Source organism: Hirundo rustica, chromosome 5 (assembly GCF_015227805.2).
Source record: "Hirundo rustica isolate bHirRus1 chromosome 5, bHirRus1.pri.v3, whole genome shotgun sequence".
NCBI classification, from domain to species: Eukaryota; Metazoa; Chordata; class Aves; order Passeriformes; family Hirundinidae; genus Hirundo; species Hirundo rustica.
In genome coordinates this window covers 28,304,605-28,318,854 of record NC_053454.1, presented here as the reverse complement: position 1 = coordinate 28,318,854, position 14,250 = coordinate 28,304,605, and the positions used below count along the sequence as shown (strand labels likewise).

Below are 14,250 nucleotides of genomic sequence, written 5' to 3'. Positions count from 1 at the left end.
CAACATTAATTTACCATTATATATGAGCATAATGTCATGGAAGCCCAATTTACTCAGTCTGTCTCCCAGACAGCACACAATTGTTACCATATTTCTGGCAGGATCTTTTCCTAGTCTAGTTTGAGATTATATTCTACTTTATGTGAGTGTGTGATAGGAAGGAGAAGGGATAGCAGGCACATATCTAAGAGTTTCCTTAATTTGCTTTGTTTTGAATCAGCAGCCACAAAGCAGGTTATTTGATGCTTTATTTGCATAGAACTCCTCTGTTACTACCGAAGCAACTGAATGTAAATCCCAGATTTGAAAGGAAACTTGGCAAAATTGTGCCCTAAAAATAGCTCTGAAAAAAATTAGTGTGAACTAAAAATCTTTGTTTGCCATTGTTGTTTCTATGCTCTTGAGGTCTTATCAACATTCTCTCAGAGAACAAAATAGAAGATTTAAGAGTTCTAGAGACCAAGTCAAAACAACTCAGTATGTTCAGCATTAAATGGATTTATTTTTTTCCCTGTCCTGATTTTTATTCTTCTTTTTGTCATGTCCACTAGGTTGCTTGGAACACTCCAAATTACAGTGTTTTGAATTTTTCTTCTAAATGAATTTTTTTTATGTTTAGCTCATTATTCCCTGCCTGTATTATCTTAGACAGACTGCACATACTTTTATTAAATTAATTTGCTGTGTAGTAGAAAATGAAGTTATTAGAAATACAAATACCGTAGGAATTGCAAGATTCTCATTATAAGTAGCCCTTAGAAGACTATCAGTAACATCTTGAAATTACTACAACAAGTCACCTACTCCCAGTATATACCTCAATGAGAAATTACATCTTCAGCTAGTTATTTTTATTTAAGTGGATAAGAGAGGAAGATGTGCCACATTAAATACATGAATAAGTAAGCAAGTATGATGTCAAGTGGCTATTAAAATGATCTTTTTTGAAATCAAAGCTTGGTATTTTTATATGGAATCAAGTTTGAAATACTTTGTTGTTAAAATTAGAGTTTAAAGATCATTATGGTGTTGTTCAGTAATAGTTTAATAATATGGTTTTAGCACTGCATGTGTATGTTGCCATCTGGACTATTTTTAAATTGAGGTTAGAAACATCTTGGTGAAGTTCCAGGCATCAGCAGAGAACACCTCAGATACAGGACAGCTTTTTTGCACTTTAACAGTGTTAAGAGTCCCGAGATAACATAACTGAACATTGTTTTATATCGTATTAAGAAAGCTACCTAAGATGCCAAAAGCATCAATCTGCTAAAAGTATATTAGATAAGCATAAAGCCTCATGTGTTCCCACTAAAAAGGGCAGGAAATGCTACCATGATAATGCAGCTGCTGTAAGTGCAGGCTGATATTGAAGGCACTGTGTGTCAGTACTGTCACTGTGAGCCTTATGCTGGGCTTTCTGTTTGTCTCCTGCTCTCCCCAGGGTCGGTCATGCCTTTCTTCCCTTGCTGCTTACATCTCCTCCCATTCCCTGTCTTCCTCCTGTAATCACTTTGGTAGAGTTGGAGTGGTGTTATTAGCACAGCTTCTCAGCTCAGGAGCAGAGACATGCTGAGCACCTCTTACTCTCTATGTGTTGTTGTGCTTCCCTTGCTTTGCCAAGTGCAGAATAAGCTGCTCGCCTATAAAGTCCATAGGTGTGGGTTTCAGCTCCTAATTAAAGCACTTTAACTATCATGTCTGCAAATCAGGATCTGGGCTGCTCTCACTACTGTCAACAGCAATGTACAGTCCATGGAGGCTGGAATGCTTGTGGCTAGGATTTCCCTAAAGGACATCCATACTTGCTGCTGAGAAAAACTGACCAATAGTGAATTCTGGACTCCATTGATTGCACTGTCTATATCATCATTGCCTGTATCAACCACAGCTTCTTTGATGAGTGCAGGAAATTAGATATGCTTAAATGTGTAATCTCCCTCTAATAGTCTTTGATCTGGGAACAGTGGTTAAGGAATAAGAAGGAAGGAGGTGGAGTGCAAGGGTTTTGATATCAAAAGACTGAGAAATACAGCAGGGATGCCAGAACTTTAATGAGCTACTGCCTCTGCCATGTAATAAATTTCCTAAGAGAGATCCCATCAAAGCAGCTGCATTAGATTGGGTGAGTATTTGGGAGATTCATAGATACTCCCAGACACTTCCCCTGTCATGCGTGAAATCCTAATGATTCTTTCAAATAGTCTTAAGAATAGCAAAGCATGTAATAATATCTGTTGGGAGGAAAGGGTCAAAGCTGGAAGATTTGGCAAGGAGAGAATAGTTCTGCTCAAAGTGGCCTTGCAGCTGGGATTGCTGAGATTATCATTCATTGTGCCTAGTGTTGTTCATCTTCTGCCTGTTTTGAGAAGTAGAATTCCTGTGTAGAGATAACACACTCTGACAGATATGCTTGAGTGTCCTACTGGAAGAGAGAGAGAGATCATAAAGGCACAGACTGAGTCTCTCTGCCACACAGAATTAAATAATCTACTCTGCATTTCCGCTGTAGTTTGGTGTTTGGCCCGGTTACCCATATGTGTCAACTCACACAATTTCACAACTTGTTCTCTATGACATTGTGAGGTCTAAACCAATGCTTCACAGGTTTGCTTGGTTATCATTTAGGTTGGAAAGGATCTCTGGAAGTCCCACCTTAGAGCAAAACCGGCTTCAAAGACAAAATTGATCTGTAAACTAACAACAGCAAACGCAGGCATGCAGGGTCATATTTCCTGTATTTAGCCCAAGCTAACTCAACTTGTACTTCTGGCAGACAGTTAAAAGCAAAGTCAGGAACAGTACAGTACTAACTGTGTGTCTTAAACAACTTCTTGCTGAGTTCCTTTGAGAAAGTCTGCAAGGAAACAAAGCCCTGGCTGTTAGTTGAATTCCCAATTTGCTTTGCACTTGCATCCTGGGGCTATAAGTTTCTGTTATGAAACAAGTGTGGTACTCTTGTGCTTTTATCTTTTTTTTTTTTTTTTTTTTTAACATGATCTGATTTATATAACTTGTATTATTTCCAGAGGAAAAATATAAGTGCTCAAAACAATAATGAGAAAATGCAAGGTATATATGTGTATATACATACCACATATATGTGGAATAAATGTAAGAGCTGATTATATATCATAGTAGCTGTTGCAATGTTTTTGCCATTTTTTTTTCACATAATTAATGTATAAATACCTTTTAAAGGAAAATAGTGTTTCAAAGTTCTAGACAAAAAAATTGGTTAAACTTTTTTCCCCCTTTATTTATGCCATTGTGTATTTTGCTGTTTTAATACAAATAATTTTACATCCTGTTTCTTGTCTTTCCTCCATCCCTCTATTCATTTACTATTACTTGCCATTTTAAATAATAAATGGAAATAATCTCATAAAGTGATATATATCAAGTCTAAGGCTTTCAAAAATCTCAAAATAATAAAATCCAGTTTGTTGTCAAAAGTACTGATACAATCTGGGTTCATTTTGTAATAAATAATAGAAAAGCTATAGGAATTCTACCTATATTATTCTAATACAACCCACATTATAAAGCTTTAATATTTTGAAGAAATTTAGACTTCTTAATTTCTGTAACCAAAGAATCAAAATCTTTCTTTTTAACCAACCAAAACCTACTCAAGTTTGTTGTACAATTAGTCTAATTCACTGAAATTTGGTAATTATTACAAGCATTATTTAATATCACAAAATATGTTGTGTTTTTTCATTCCCATTCATATCAATTTGCTATATAATCTTAGTTTTTATATTGTTGTCTGCTTTGATCAGTTTCAGCAGATACTTTTGAGTGCTTTTCTAAGTAAACCTTGACTGCTTTATATATCATCAGTTAGATGTCATCTCTCAATGAAAACTCCATTGAGTCTTTTTTTACTGCTCATGATGCTTTTATATCCTCTATATTTTAGTATATACTGTTTTGCCAGGCTGGAAAATTGTTTAAAGTTGCATGTCTTTTTCAGTCATTAATTTGTTGACCTTTTTTAATTTGTTTTAAAATGTTCTCAGTCTATTGTTGCATTATTCTCTCAGTAGGGATAGAATAATTTAATTACAGGCCCTTGACCTAAGGCAGTTAAGAGGAACCTAGTATTACAGTCCTATGCATGTCTAAAGCTGTCATTTTCATGTTTTAAGGACTTTCTTTCTAATGAGCAATTCTAGCACATTACATATACTGCCGCAATATGAAGACATGCATCTTGCTGTTTTGATCTAGATATCACATTGTATCTGGAATCTGTGATTTTGAATAGTTTTGTTAATATGTTCTCCTGTAAAAAGTAGTAGTGGGGATTTCTAAAATATGCAAAAATTCCATCCTGCCCACAGTAAACAAAAGCAAAACATAAAACAAAATACAAAAAACCAAAACAAAAATCCTCCCCCCACCTCCAGTCCACAAGAAAAAAACCCAACCCAACCAACCAACCAACCAAAAAAAAAAAAACCCTCAGCATAACAACCAACACCAAGGTTCAATTAATTTTGGCTTGAAACCTATTCTAATGCAGACCAGTGCAGCCCAGTTAAGTGACCATGTACAAGTTTCAGTTCTCTAACATATTTTTCTTTGGAAAATTTATAATAAGTTATTCAACTGTCATGTGCATGTGTCTTAGGATCATGGAAAACTTCCATCATTACTGATGGGAAATCTTTGTTTTTATTTGTGAAGAGGAAGGAAAGTTTGCAAAGCAGTTTCCAATACTTTGCTGGTCATGAATGTGTTGCTAAGGAACAATGGTGATTTCACTTTCATGGATGTATTTTTCATGAATTCTGAGCAAGAAGCCAGATAACTTTGGATTTATCTAATAATTTTGAAACTGTATTTCAAATGTTATTCCTTCATGGTGGTGTTCTACTCACTTAAGAACCATAATGGATTAAAAAATACATATGATTTCACTGAAATGGTATTCCTACATCCCATAGGGGGCAATTAGATAAAATGAAAGCCTCAGCAATTGATGGGGACAAAGAAAACCCAACAGGAGGTATATTTAAAGGATGCATATATCTTTCATTAAATGGCATTCTCTTTTTTTTTATTACCATCAGTCGCAATTAGAAACCACTTGATAAGTCCTTTCACTTCTTCTTGTATGGAAGACCTCTGACATAGCTAATTTGTCCTTTTTTTAAAAATTGCTTTTGAAAATCTAATTTCCCTTGATAATAATCAGTTTTGTCAAGTTGCAGAAAAATAATTAAAGCTATTCATAGCTAACTCATCTCTCTGCCAACAAACTAAATATCTAAACTGATTAGGAAAGCAAACAAAAACTAGCCTTTATGAATAATAGAAAAATGGTCTTATATTATTTATGCTGGTAGACATAGTGGTGGTAGTGCCAATCAAAATGCAATGATTCGAATTATAGCTATCATTCTATTGAAAACTGGTAAAAGCATAAATATAGTCATCAGTGTTACAAGATCACACCATCTTCTCTAAATTGCTCTGAAAGGGAAGAATTTGCTGGTCTGAACATGAAGAATTAATCCAGGCAATCATAAAGTATGCTGACATTAAGAAAAACCTTAGTTGTTGATTTATTTTTTAAAAAGTAAATGGGTACCCAATTCCTTCTCGTGAGGAGCTGGATATCATGACCCTCTAAAGGACACTGAGGTCTATACAGATTTCTTCATTCTTCTAGATGGATGTACAAAGATAAGATAACAGATTTCTTGATCTCAAAACCTAATCCTTGGCCCAGCCTCCCTTTTGAACATTACTGTGTTTCAGAGATGATACCTAGCAAAAATTATTATAAGTAATATTTTCTAATATCATTAGGGAATGCAATGCAGTCTAAATAAAATCTCAATGCATTCTCAAGACTGGATGGGAAAAAGTATGTTAAAGAAAGAGTGTTTCTTTACATGTTAAAGTAGCCAATGTTCATAGAAATATTTTATATTTGCAACCATCATAGCAAACAGAACTTTTGAGTGTCTTAAATATTTCTATCATATATGTTATGGGGAAAAAAAAAAAAAAAATGTACTTCTTGAAATCTTGACATATACCAATGTAGTTGTACTTACCATGTTGGCTGAAGTTGGAGTCTGCATGAATTACTTTTCTCAAAACTCTCAAAATATTTACCGAAGAATTTAATGGAATTTGGCATATCTATTTTTTTTTTTCTACCATGCTACGAGAATTTTTATGTGTACAAAATAACATAGCTTCAATTCATTGGTTTCCAAAAACAGTCCCAAATGTATCAGTGAACACTTGTTATTCTCTCTCAAAATTATTTGTCCTTACTAAATGTTCATTTGATTTTTGTTTTGTCTTCAGCAAGTTTGTTTTCCTAGGACTAATTTCTGCCTGAACTCACTGACATTATCTATATGCGAAATTACATATATATATATGTATGTGTATATATATGTATACACACACACACTCATATATGGAGTGTGGCCACTGGGTTGGAATAGATGTACTGTCATCTGGTTAAGCAAATCAAGTATTTGCTTGATATAAATATATTCTCTAGGCCCAAAATCTGAAGGAAGATTACATAACATAGGGGAAAAGAAAAGAAAAAAAAAAAAAAAAAAAAAAAAAAAAGAGTGGGAAAAAAATAATATATTTTCTTAGTAACTGTTATACCTACTACAAGCTTTCTGTATCGACTACACCCTACTAACATAGCTTTTCATCTGCCTGAAGGTAGGGACTTGAGAACAGCTGAATAGTCACAGGTAGATATTAACTGTACTTTATGTCTTTCTGAAGCCATATGTATTTTTGTAGTCTTCCCTGCACTCATTTATGAAGTATGTGTTGCAAGCCCATATAATAATAATAATAAAAATATAATAATAATAATAAAAAAAATCCAAATTAAAGGAGAGAACCTCTGCCAGAGCACTTTATAGGAGATTAGATGTGGGGCAAAGCTTAGCACCCTCTGTGTGAACAATATTAGAACACAAGAAGAAGCTGAAAGGGAAATTTTGAAAGAAAAGGGTGTAGTAATAAAAAGTTTTTCTTTACTTTCCTCTTCTTTCTCCCAGTTCTTCAATTTCAAACTTCACCATAGTTAATGTCAAAGCTCTGGAATACAACAGGGGGTAGATAATTTTTTTTATATATATTTCAGGAATGCTCTATTGCTAAGACTATAGAAGGTTCATGTAAAAGAGTAGAATGCTGAAAAAGATAAAAGGACAAAGTGTTATATTGAAGATCTGCCTTGACTGGATAAGTTCATTATACCATCCTCTTTAGGAAAAAAAAAACAACAAAACCACCAAAAAAGCCACCCCAAAAAAACCACCGAACCCTGGAATAGACTTTGTGTGGGATTTGCAATTTTTCTAATTCTTCTAACTCTCAAATTGCTTCTTCAGTTTTGTTTCCAGATTTTACTTCCTCCTCCCTGGCTTGTCAGTGCTATGGTTGGCAGACCTCAGTGGCTCTGAAACTCTTCACACCTCCTGCTGACGGTTTCTGACACCGGTTTAGAAGCACCCAAAATAGATGAATGGCTCCCAGATGTAGGTGCTACCTACCTCACAAAAAATTGCATCAAACCATAAATGCAGTTTGCATCCCTTATCAAAAATGTAAGGGAAAAAGGCATGCTCATCTTCATGCTAAGAATATTTTTGGAAGACTGTTTTTCATTGGAAGGATTGTAGTATATTTCACAACAAAGTAGCAGGTCACAGATGAAGTATTTTTATACCAGGAATTGTCTGACAGAACAGTTTGTGTGGAAGTAGATCTCACTGAGGGAGATCTCTAGGCACACACCTCTTTCTTTTCATTGGGTTTGGTTTGGGTTTTAAATTATGAATCTGATTTATCTGTTGGGACAGGTTTCACAAGTTCTAATAACTTTTTAAAAAAGGAAGCAATTTTTTAACAGGCAATGGAGAGAATCAGGGAGCTGTAAAAAGGAGAACACATCAGAGTCCTATGTTTGCCACACAATTTATGGGCTCCCCACAGAATAAATCAGGGTTAATACTAAGTACTGTATTTTTTAGCATGTTAAATAGTAGACAAGGGTGTAGTTTATCCCATATAATATTTTCTATGTTTTCTAGCCCCTACTAATATATTCCAAGATATTTCATAGCCTCTGATGTAATCTGAAGTCAAACTTAATCATACTTTACTGCAGTAACACTGAAACAATGAAGCTGTCTTTTCCTTCCTCTCTTTCAAAAAAAGTAGAGGTGCTATTAATGTAATACAAGTCTAGAAATTTGTTTCTGCTAAAACTAAGAAGATCTAAGAATTCTGCATTCTCAGATTTCTCAGACTGCTCTGAATTTCTTCTTGAAAATCTAGTCTCATATTACTGTGCTGTGTTACATTTCTTCTGCAAGTTTGATATGATAAACCAAGGATTAGCAAAGTTCTGGGATTCTGATGCATTAATGGCACAGAAAAAAGAATCTCCAGTATTATTATTTTTCAGTATTTGTTGAAATAAAGAGAACTTACAAGATGTATCAAGAAGGACAGGGCTAAAAGCATAGGACACAAGTAGAACTAAATAGAATTTTGGGTCATGAAAAAAATTGGTGCAATTCAGCAATAGGGAGTGCAATTCACATAGGATTATCGCAATTAGATTTCTAGTATGTAAAACTCATTCAGAAAAGGCTTAAAGAAATAAGGTGATTCAGTCTACAATTTTCTATCTAAGAATGAGGGGAGAGCAGATAATAGCCCCAATCAAAATCATCTAAAGATGGATAGATGGAGATAGATTAGATAGATAGATAGATAGATAGATAGATAGATAGATAGATAGATAGATAGATAATTTTCTTTGCCCACTGTGGAAAAGTTCAATAAAGACAGGTTAGCCACTTAGAAAATCCACCTAGGAAGGTTTGTAAGTCTAAAAATAGATTGAATGTGTATATTGTCAACCTGAATGCTTGAGCTGCTTAAAAAAAGTTAAGTAAAGTAGAAGATAAAGTAGTATAGGTGCATGCAGTTGTTTTGTGACAGATTTACTTTAAAAGACACATGGTGGGGTGGATAAATTTACTCTGTGTTGTAACCAATTTTGTTTTCATGTTTGAACCTTCCTGTTGCTAGTTTGAGTTTGCTTGCTGTTAATGCTGAAGTATTGCAATACAAATAAAACAGACCTTCCAGTGAGCTACACAATGTTCAAACAAGGTGTGTTTTTTACCACTATGTAAGTAGGAAAGAAATGGCACTACAGTCAGTAAAGCAGACTGAAAATCAGTTTTGTGTAGTGCCCAAAGGGCTTAGCCTTTGACAGTATATCTTAAAAAAAAAAAAAAATCTAGTTCTTTTCTTTTGTTTTACAACACAGGGAAAATTTATTTCTTTTTCAGTAGAGCACAGGGACAATAATATCAGCTGGCAGTACCCAACTTTTTCACCTTTCTTTCTCTACACTATTTTGAACTTTAAAAAAAAAAAAATCAAAGATGTTGAAATTTTCTTTCTTTGGTGGTCTATTGAAAGCATGTTATTCACAGCAGCAGGTCAAATGATATGAGTTTGAATGTTGCAGCTAGAGAAGTTGTGCTATACAGTCACCCACTGCTGTGTTATTTACGAATAGTTTGTAATTTAAACATAACTGGACAAGTTCACTGGAACAAAATGTACATAAAACCAACAAAGTTTTTTAGAGTTCTTTCTTCTCTTCCCACCATCAGTGCAACTGGTCCTTATCTACTGACAGTTTTATAAGGAGAAGGACAAGAACTTCCCTGAAGGAAGTATCTGTATCCATATAATTAGATCTTCATGCTGTTAAACAAACTAATGTACAACCTTTCAAGGATTAGCCTATAAATCATTCTTCTCTCCCTTCACACTCCACCCCAACTGCCATTACACCATTAATCTACCTTGGCACATCACTGGTCTCTGTTGGTTCCTTGAAGTCCACTTGATCTTTGTATGCAACAATTTATTTATTGAAATGTAGAAAAAGTTTTTTATGATCTAAGGGAATAAATTTTTCTGCATGATGAATAAAAATGTGTAGAAAAATCTCTTTTCTGTTTTTTTTTTGGTTTTTTTGTTTTTTTGTTTTTTTTTCCCAAGCAGAATTATTGACACTTCATAGAGGTCACCATGGAGGTTTTCAATTTCATATGTATTATGAATAATTTATGAACAAACAGTGAAATAGTTGACTACTTGTTAAGACAAGCCTTAATCCCTGAGTTTTATTTTGGTTTTGCCTGATGTGTCTTTCAGAAAATGGAACTTTAATTCCTAGCACTTCAGTATACACTGAAAAATATAGCTTTTTTTGTTCTGTTTTATAAGATATGCATTACCTATTCATCCAGTGGACTCTTCATCATTATGTAGAAAGGTAAGATTTGCATTATCTAAGATTTTCTTTTAAAGTCAATCCATATGGGATCTCTAACTGTGACAGATTCAATCAATTCATCATTTATGCTGGACTAGCTTTTCAAGACTAGAAAATTAAGCAGTCTACCATTCACCTGATATGGCTATGAACAGAAGGTAAATTTATCTCAGTAAGTATTGATATTAGGCTGAGTGAAATCAGCTTTGAAAACCCAATTATATATCCTGGCTTTCTTGGATCCACATTATACAAGATTGATCAGATTAATGAGTGGTGTGAATCACAAAAATTGCTATGTACATTATAGGATAGTGATTTTTTTCTTTCTCTTTTTCTTAGCTAATCCTTGTCCTACTGTGTTCCTTGTGGGAACATCTTCCACTGCTTCTCATATCAGAGGGAACTTCAGTGGACAGCAGAGGAGAGGTTTCTACAAATCCTACCAAGATGCGCAGCACAGAAGTCCCTTAGGCTTGTGTAAGAAATCTTTGTGTTTCAGCTTGATTCAAGATTAATTTGAGATACGTGTTTAATGCCTCCCTCCCAGAGACTGATGGCATCATGTCTTTAATTAAGAGATATTGAGAAGATTCAGAAATTTGTGTAGATATTAAAATCTCCTATTAAGATATCCCATTGTCTTATGTTAGAAAGGGTACCTTCCAGAAGAAGAAACTTCTTGGTTTTTGTCTTTGGCCTGAGAGTATGTCCAACGTTCAAGGTCAGAGGAAACTGAATTGCATTATCTGAAGTCTAAAATTGCAGCCTTGTTCTCAGATTAAATTATAAGCATACATAGGTTTATTTGTTTTGCTTGGTAGGTTGTCATAAACATGGGAATGCAAAATCTAAGTATCTGCATTTTTTATTTCTCAGACTTCTCAAAATGTAGGTTACTGCTTTGGTTCAGTTCTGCTCCAATAATTTCAGTTACAACTTCTTTTAAATCAAAGGAACACTTTTAGGAACTGAGAGGGAAGGTGCATAGAAGTATATTAATTATTTAAACCCTTTGTGGGTGTGTTGATCCAGACTATTTATTTATTTATTTGTTTGTTTATTCATTTATTATTTATGAAAAGGAGTCAGTTTTTTCTCCTTTGTGAGACAACCTTGCTATTTGGTTTCTTTGTGGGGGGTGGGTTATTGTTTGTCTGCACTAATGTGCAATAACTTTTTATGGTGATCAGTACTTATTCCCGAGGGAAAAGGCTGAGAGACAAGACTCTCCAAATATTTGTCATTCCCTCTTTCCAGGAAATTACTTTTGAGTGAGGTTACAGCATACCTGGCAGGGCCTAGGTAGCAAGGCTGCAGGTGACAGAGCCTGCACTGAAATGAAGCCTTGAAGGTGACAAGCCAAGGCAGAGACACCCTGGGACGCTGTAAGTGACCTCAGGCAGGGCAAGAACAGAAAGAATCCTGGAGCAGTGGATGAAATATAGCAAGAAGGATGATGGAAAAGCAGAAAGAAAACAATGTACACAAAACTCCTGCAACTACGCCTCACCTCCTTGGAGAGACTGGGACAGCTTCAATATGACCACAGCAAAATCAGTGCTTGTGAAGACTAGGGAAGTGAAGATTATTCTTTTGTAGGATGCAGGAAGTCATAATGGTTTTGCCTGTGACAATGGGTAAAGAACTTTTTATTTCATTTCAGTGTGCATTGATGAGACATCCATTTCACTTTTTACCTCATCTTGTTTCCTTATGCGAATCCTTATTTGAACCCATGCAGCCATAAATCTTCCCCAGGTGTGTTTTTGCAAAAGGTTTTTCTTTCTTCAAATGATGTAAGTAAAATGCCCAGTGTGCGCTTTGATTTGCTGCCTTTTATGTGGCGATGAACCATCAAACCAGCATGTTTACGGTTAAAATTATAATACCAAAAATACATTTAATTGTGGTTACTTATAAATTTGAGAATATTTTACCTGAAGATGTTGTTTATATATAAAAATACACTGTTCATAGGTTAAAGATTTTAAATTTAAGTTACTTCAAGTAGCAAATCTGACAGTAGTTATCTAAACTCAGTTGAATTTTCTTCTCAGCCAGGTCAAATAACTTAATGGATTATGCTACTAAAATGCAAATATTCATTAAGCTAGAAATCTCACAAGAATTTTGAAATTCTGTTTTATAATCTCATACTATAACAGATAAAGAAAGATTGAGCTCTTTGAGTATTGCAAAATTCCATATTTTTAATCTATAATTCCCCTCACTTTGGAAGCTTGTACGGGAAAAAAAAAATTGCTTTCGTTATTTGTTGTAATGCATTAATTGGGTTTATATTTCATCAGATTTGTAATGTTCTTTTCTATCTGTCCTTGCCCAGCAGTGACCATCCCCCTCAAACCCAACCCTGTTCCCCCCCACTTATCACTGCTTGGGTGGTGCCTCTGGGCCCTGCCCCCTGGGGGAAAAAGCCGCAGCAGGGGAGGGGCCGGGTCTCTCTGGCATCGGCGAGTCACCAGGAAAGGTCTCCAAAAGCTGAGCAGGACTTGAGAATAAAAGCTGTAATATCCAACCCGGAGCCAGAGAGTCAGACTCTTCTTTTGCCATTGGCGGCCGTCTAATCTCGTGGGGGAAACTACAGTTATTGTCTTAGTAATAGCACTTTTTAAATGTCTGTTTGCTCATCTTTGGTTCTCAACTCCTTTTTTATTTCAATAAAAAGAGCACACACTCAAAGCACCATTTTACAGGATTTATCTTGAGGATTTTATTTTAATTATTATTGTAGCAGATTTTGTTCTTGAGAATATGTTTGAGCCTCCTAGCTGCACACCGCTTTTCAGAACTTCCTTTGCCATTAGGTTCAAATGACTTTTCTAGCTGATAAGCTTTGTTTGTGGTTGACTTTTAACATTTGATTATACCCTGAGCAAAGTCTGAACACTTCTTACCTAATTAAGGAGTCAGGCTGACATGTTTCATGAGGAGTATAAGTGCATCTGACTTGCATAAAATAGCTAATTGTTTCTGCCCTGAAATTTAATACTCAGGTGCTATTCGTATGAACTACAAGTGGAAAGCCACACCATGCTATTTAGAACAACTAGAAATACCTTTTTGTTAGAACTGCTTATTTTAAAAGAAACCATTACAGATGAAGTAGGGCTTGCAAGAAAACATAGACATAGGGAAAACTGAGATGGGAGAATGTAACTCCATTGGTTCCATGGTAGTAAAATAGCTGTGAAGAAGGCTCTATGTTGATTTGCATGCAGCCTACCACTATATATCCAGCACCTTGAACAAGCTTCCCTTCAGTCTAATACTCAGAGGTTTTTATGGGGATGTTCTTGTGAGTTTGCTCCCCACCCCACTGTCAGGAGGGCAGCATGCTGCCAGTATGCAAGCTACGCTGGCAGAGTGCTACCAGCCACATGAACAAGACAGTTAACTCTCAGGGATGACATATCTCCACTGTGCTTCAGCCAAAAGCTGCCAAGAGTTTGCAACCTCTTGCTACCACTGAAATTCCTGATTTTACTTCTTTTATCTACACCTCAGCAGTAAGGTCAAGAAAATGAACATCCATCCTTACTCAAACTTTCACTCTCAAATATCCAAAATCATTTGAGAGTGAGTGCTATTTCTGGAGCAGATTATCATCATGGGATATTTACCATATGAGTCTTTTAAACATCCTTATAATTGCTATATAAGCAGGAAGAATTGGTTTAACAACTGAATGTGTTAGAGCAAGTAGTGAAACCTTAGCACGACAGAGACATGGCATAGTCTCTTAGATTACAGCACGGACATATCAATTGGAGCGTGCTTGAGGGTTGCTAAACTAACGATGCTTGTTGAAGCACCTGATTCTAAATGAGGATATGAGTAGATTGAATAAGAATGTT

General features: G+C 35.2%; 1 long non-coding RNA gene across 1 annotated transcript in view; it reads left to right on the top strand.

Moving 5' to 3' along the window:
• LOC120753219 (uncharacterized) overlaps positions 1–12,243 on the top strand; it is a 33,848-nt gene extending 21,605 nt beyond the window's left edge. Inside the window, exons 2-3 of the long non-coding RNA XR_005701021.2 lie at positions 10,715–10,852; positions 11,633–12,243. This is a non-coding gene — a long non-coding RNA (uncharacterized LOC120753219). The remainder of the gene's footprint in view (positions 1–10,714; positions 10,853–11,632) is intronic.
• Positions 12,244–14,250: the final 2,007 nt, after the last annotated feature.